Source organism: Lynx rufus, unplaced genomic scaffold, assembly GCF_022079265.1.
Source record: "Lynx rufus isolate CCGP_SWC_20201006 ecotype Redwood Valley unplaced genomic scaffold, mLynRuf1.p SCAF_14, whole genome shotgun sequence".
Lineage (NCBI taxonomy): Eukaryota > Metazoa > Chordata > Mammalia > Carnivora > Felidae > Lynx > Lynx rufus.
Genome location: NW_025814828.1, coordinates 25550853 through 25557903, shown reverse-complemented (window position 1 = coordinate 25557903; position 7051 = coordinate 25550853).

Here is a 7051-nt window from a genome sequence, read left to right as displayed (position 1 = left end):
CTGTGATTCTAGCTGCCTGGCCCTGAGACGCTGATGGCAGTGGCAGAAGAAAAAGTGGCTGTATACTTTCTGCTGACCATACCTGTCTTGTTCATCACGATGCAGCCAGCAGAATGCCAGGGATGTAGTAGATGCTTAATATACATTTGTGAAATGAATATGTGATTAGACCCTTGTTGCCGATTTTCTCAAAACTCAATGAATTCACTTACATGAAAATATTTTTAAAGGGATATAAACACAGGCAGTAGATTGGATTTTCCTCAATAACTACACTATACAAGATATATCACATCACCTTATTTTTTGAAGCATAAATTCAATGTGATTCTCAATCCCATCCTGGTGACGATCTGTTCACGATATAAGCCTACATGTTCCCTTGAAGAGGGCCCATGCGCCCAGGAATTTTGTTGGCATCGGTCCCCCAATCTCCCAGTTTTAGACTCTCTGTCTTAAATAATTCTGCCTGTTCCCTCTGAGGTTGTCTTGAGGTGTTGCAAACAGATGGTGGACAGGTCTTGGTACAAACACATGGTGGACAGGTGGACAGGTGGGACAGAGACCCCAAATTCCCGATTCCTCCCTAGGCCAAAGTAATCCCATTCCCTCTGCATTGGCCACTTACCTCTCAACCCATCTTTCCACCTACACCCTTAAATCCCAAGCATATTTCCATCACAGATTCTGGACAGAAAGGGGGATTGTCCTCGGAGAACATCAATAGCCTCAAGACAAAGCCTGGCTATGTTCTTGAAATGGATAAAGGAGATCCACACACACAAAAATCACCACACATACTAGTACCTCAGGAAACTACCTTTGTTATTCGGTGCACTCTCCAGAAGCGCACCCTGACATGGACATAAGAGTACAAGGTATTTACTAAGGACCAACTCCTGAAGCGAAGGGGGAGGAATCATGGCTGAGAAGACAGAGAAAGTGAACTGACATGCAGGTCCTTCACTGGTTCTTGGCCAGCCTGGCAAGGGACTCTACAGTGGGTACTGGTTATCAGAGCTGAGGCTGCAATGCCTGAACTTGTACACCTCTGCTGTGCTCAGTCACCATGAGGTATGGCATGCATGGGGCAGCTCTCAGCAGCAGAGGCTGACCATGAAAGAGCTGACAGTGGAGGCTGCCTGATGAGCACACACCCCACCGCTAAGCAGCAGGCCTTCCCTTGAAGGGAGATCCGTATGGCACATGTTCACATCTACCAAAGTCTCGCTGCAGAAAGAGCAACGTTTCTCTTCTCTAAAACAGAGTAAGCTAATAATATATTTTAAGTATACAGCACTTCGTATTTTAAAAGGTTTTTCACATAACTATATCCCATTTTAATCCTCATACATAAAACAAGTAATATTATCATCATTTTACAGATGAAAATTGCAAAGCCCAGAGATAGTCACTGACTTGTGATCAAATGGCAAGAATGGGCCTCAAACTTAGCACTACACTAGCCCTGTGGATGAAATCCAGCCCATCACCTGTTTTGTTTTGTTTTGTTTTGTTTGTAAATAAAATTTTACTGGGTTTATTTCTGGACTCCCTATCCTATCCCATTGATCTTTATGTATATTTTTGTGCCAGTACCATACCATTTTGATTACTATAGCTTTATAGTATATCTTGAAATCTGAGACTGTGATATCTTCAGCTTTGTTCTTCTTTCCCAAGATTGCTTTGGCAAATTGGAGTCTTGTGTGGTTCTATACAAATTTAGAATTATTTGTCCTAGTTCTGTGAAAAATGCAATTGGTATTTTTACAGGGACTGCAATAAATTATCCTATCAATTCATCTATGACAGAAGAGGCAAGAATATATACAATGGGGAAAAGACAGTCTCTTCAACTAAATGGTGGTGGGAAAACTGGATAGTTGCAAGCATGAGAGTTGACCTGGACTGCTGTCTTACACAAAAATAAACTCAAATTGGATTAAAGAGCTAAAACCATAAAACTCCCAAAACATAACATAGGTAGTAATTTTTTGACATCAGCCTTAGAAACATTTTTCTCTGTCTCCCCAGGCAAGAGAAACAAAGGCAAAAATAAACTATCAAGACTATACTAAAATAAAGTTTTTGCTCACTGAAGGAAAAGATCAACAAAATGAAAAGCAACCTACTGAAGGGGAGAAGATATATCCAATGGAAGATTAATACCCCAAATATATAAATAACTCACATAGCACCAAAAAACCCACAAATAATCCATTTTAAAAATGGGAAGAAGACTGGAATACGTACATTTTTCCGAAGAAGACATAGAGATGGCCAACAGTCACTTGAAAACATGCTCAATATCACTAATCATTGGGGAAATGCAAGTCAAAATCACAATAAGTAATCATTTCCTACCAGCCAGAATGGCTATTATCAAAAACACAAGACATAACAAGTGTTGGCAAGGATGTGGAAAAAGGTAACCCTCATTCACTGTTGGTGAGAATGCAAACTAGTGCAGCCACGGTGGAAAACAGTATGGAAGTTTCTCAAAAAATTAAAAACAGAAATACCATACGATCCAGTAATGCCACTACTGGGTATTTACCAAAACAAAAGCACTAATTCAAACAGATGTATGCAACCCCATGCTTACTGTAGCATTATTTCCAAGCAACTCAAGTGCCCGCTGAGAGATGAAGAATGAAGAATATGTAGTAGGTGTGTGTGTGTGTGTGTGTGTGTGTGTGTGTGTGTGTACACACAATTGAAGAGTACTCAGCCATACAAAAGAATGAAATCTTGTTATCTGTGCCAAAGAAAAGAAATGGATGGACCTGCTAAAGAAATCAGACAAAGAAAAATACCTTATCATTTCACTTATATGTAGACTCTAAAAACCAAAGCAAATGAACAAACAAAACAACAAATATTCATAAACACAGGGAACAAACTGGCAGCTAAAGGGTGAGGGAATGGGCAAAGAGGGTGAAGGGGATTAAGAGGTACAAAATTTCAATTATAAATAAGTCACAGAGATGAAAAGTACAGCGTAGGGAATAGATTCAATAATATCGTAACAAATTTTAGTAACAGACAATAACTACGCTTACTGTGGTAAACAATGTATAATATGTAAACTTTCAAACTGCTACGTTGTGGCCCTGCAACTAATATAACACTGTATGTCAACTATACTTGAATAACAAACAAATTATTGGACCTTAGATCGTTCATTGCTATGTTGTCTCTGCCTATTTTCCTGTCACAATGCCAGAGTTGAATATGGACAGTCTGGCCCACAGAGCCTAATGTCTAATATCTGGTTGTTTACAGGTCACTGTTTGATCTTCCTACAGTGTTCAATACAGTCCCTTATTTAACTCTGAAACAGAGTAAGTAGAGATCACAGTGCCAGACAACCCTAGGGGCCACAGGTGGCGAACGGGAGGCCAACAAAAGTGGACAAGCCTTAATTGTATGAGTGGCCAAGACTGGGGTCGACTGGGGAAAGCATGTCTAAAGAGGTAGTTGCTATTCAGCTTCTTCCATGAAGGTCTACGAGCCCCGTCATGCCAAGTTTTCGTCTTTTGCAAAACACACTGCATTTTTCAACAAACTGTATTTTTAATGTGAAATACAACAGATTCAGACTTGACTAAAAACCTAAAAGGAACAATCTATGATGGCCAATGTTGATGTATCTGTGCAATATTTCCCTCACATCCGTATGATGGAGACTGTGACAAGATGGACACAACTAGTTGCGTCTTCTAAAAACCTTAAAACCAGGGGCACCTGGGTGGCTCAGTTAGTTGGGCAACCGACTCTTGGTTTTGGCTCAGGTCATGATCCCAGGGTCGTGGGACCAAGTCCTGAGATTCTCTCTCTCTCGGCATCTTCCCTTCCCTGGATCACTCCCTCTTCCTCCTCTCTGGATGAAGAAAGGAAGGAAGGACAAACGAACAGTCCTGAGAGCCGAGATGTCCCAAATGAACATAAACAACACACAGGGAATATAAAGAAAACATGTACACAGAGTACATAAATAATAATCTGACAGAGCCATAAAGGCAAGAACACTCTGCAAAAGTGAGGTGACTGAGTAACTCCCTCTTCTAATACGAGCTTCTTCACCAATGACCGCCCTCACATTGCTTTAATCATGCTGCCTCTTTTATAAAAGTTACCAAAATATCCCATTACCAAGTGGCTCCTGCTTCCTGACAGCACCCAATCCAGAAATGACCCTCACCTCCTCAAACCCTCCTTACAGTCACCCAGCAGAAGTTCAAATATCCATGGTTTCTCTGATATGTGTTCTTCCAAGCCACAGTAAGTTAAACAAACCTTAAACTATACTTTTATTTCAGGTGGTCTGGCTGGTGAATTCTGGCAAAAAATAAGGAAAGTCTTCATGAAATTAGCATTTGAGGTTGGGCTTGAATAACAGATTATTTAGCTGGTGAGGATATATGAAAGAGGTGAGTGTGGAGCAGGCATAAGCATAGACATCGAGGCAGCAGAGAACAGGATTAATTAGGGAACAATGAGCCAGCCCCACAGTTTGTCAAGAATCCAGGCTACTAGTAGGTAGGGTAATAGAGAAAGCTAGACAGGTATGGAGTGGTGAGGGGTGGGGGTCATATCACAAAAGGTTTTGTCTACCAAATCAAGGTTATTGAAAAGCCATGGGGAACCCTGAATGTTTTTGAAAAAAGAAGGGAAGAGCTCAGAGCTATGCATTAGGCCATCATTAGGGGGTGCCCGGTGGCTTGCGAATATCCCTGTGGGCAAATTCACAATGAAGTACTTTCTGGAGATTGAAAAATCGGTTGGCCCTCTGGGAAACAGTAGCAAGAGGTGAGATTTGGCTTAACTAAAAAAAAAAAAACTTTCACAAAAACCCAGCTGCTACTAATTATTGAATATTTCCTCTTTTGATTTGTGTTGTTGTGGTGAGCCCCAGAATAGCAGTTTAAAGTGTTTAATTGGTTTTCCTCTGTTCAATTTTATTAAGCTGTCCTGGGCTCTGGAGTCGGCAAACGTAGCATTTTTTTTTTTTTAAGCTGAGCTTGCTTTCTCTAGAAGGTTTTCCTCCAGTTTATTCAGCTTAACTTCTCATATCTGATGCTGAACACTCACCAGCTGCTGGGCATGCAGCAAAAAAGAAAAAATGTCTCAGTAATGGTATCTGAAGTTTTCTATTTTGCCTCAGAATATGTGCAGCTCAAAGAAAAACAGTGTGAACAAGTTTGCCTCTGCTGTTGGACAATATGCCCAATAATTAACTTGTTGTGAATGCCTGAGGGTATCACCCTCTCCCACAGCATGCAGTGATGAAAAAAATACAAGGCAGGGGCTCAGGAGAACTAGTCGATATCATCTCTCTGCTACTGACCAGCTATGTGATCATGCGTGTAATGATTCTGATGACTGACACCCCAGCATCCATTCCTTCTCAATAAATATTCCAGATCAAACGATTACGCCCAACTCTGGATGCATACAAGAATCACTTCTGTCGCTTGCTAATGCATCACATACATTTAATGAGACATAGCCAGGGTGAGAGTCTCTGGTCTACAGTAATCATTGTTATGATCATTTAAATAATCACCTCTTTGGTGACTGACTCACGAGCAGCAAAGGAGAGCTAATTCTTACTGAGTGCTTATTGTATCAGCTAGCCTTTGCTACATAACAAACCATCCTATAACTGAAAGACTTTAATATACAATTTATCTCACGATTCTATGGGTTGGGTTTTCAGGTTCTTCAGGTCTGGGCTGACACCACTGATCCGTGCTGGGCTTACAAAGGTGTCTGTAGTCAGCTGGAGGGAAGACTGGCGACTAACAGATCTAGAATGGCTTCACTCACAGGGCCAGCTGTTGCCAGGGCAACAGAAGCACTGTGTTTCTCCTCTCTAGCTGGCTACCCTGGGCTGCTATATACGATAGCAATGTTCAAGAGCAACAAGAAAAAGCAAGCCCTAATATGCAAGTGCATTTCACATCTCTGCTTGGGTCATGCCCAGTATCATTTCAAGGATCAAAGAAAGCTACATGGCTGAGCCCAAAGTCAGCCTACAAGGGGTCTACCCTAAGGATGTGGTTATAAGGGGGTGCCCGGTGGCTCATTCAGATGAACGTCTGACTCTGGCTCAGGTCATGATCTCACAGTTCTTGAGTTTGAGCCCTACAATGTGCTCCAGGCTGGCAGCGCAAAACCTGCTTGGGATTCTCACTCTCTCTTCTTTCTCTCTCTGCCCCTCCCCCACTCACGCCTTTGCTCTGTCAAAGTAAATAAACTTTTTTTTAAAAAGGATGTGGAACTCGAAAAACAAATAATCCAGTGAAGAAATGGGCAGAAAACATGAATAGACACTTTTCTAAAGAGGGCATCCAGATGGCCAACAGGCACATGAAAAGATGCTCAAGGTCACTCCTCATCAGGGAAATACAAATCAAAACCACACTCAGGTATCACCTCACACCCGTCAGAGTGGCTAAAATGAACAAGTCAGGAGACTATAGATGCTGGCGAGGAGATGTGGAGAAACAGGACCCTCTTGCACTGTTGGTGGGAATGCAAATTGGTGCAGCCGCTCTGGAAAGCAGTGTGGAGGTTCCTCAAAAAATGAAAAATAGAGATACCTACAACCCAGCAATAGCACTGCTAGGAATTTACCCAAGGGATACAGGAGTGCTGATGCATAGGGGCACTTGCACCCTAATGTTTAGAACAGCACTTTCAGCAAGAGCCAAACTATGGAAAGAGCCTAAATGTCCATCGACTGAGGAATGGATAAAGAAATTGTGGTTTATATACACAACGGGGTACTCCGTGGCAATGAGAAAGAATGAAATCTGGCCCTTTGTAGCAACATGGATGGAACTGGAGAGTGTGATGCTAAGTGAAATAAGTCATACAGAGAAAGACAGATACCATATGGTTTCACTCTTATGTGGATCCTGAGAAACTTAACAGAAGACCATGGGGGAGGGAAAGAAAAAAAACAGGTTAGAGAGGGAGGGAGCCAAAACCTAAGAGACTCTTAAAACCTGAGAATAAACTGAGGGTTGATGGGGGGTGG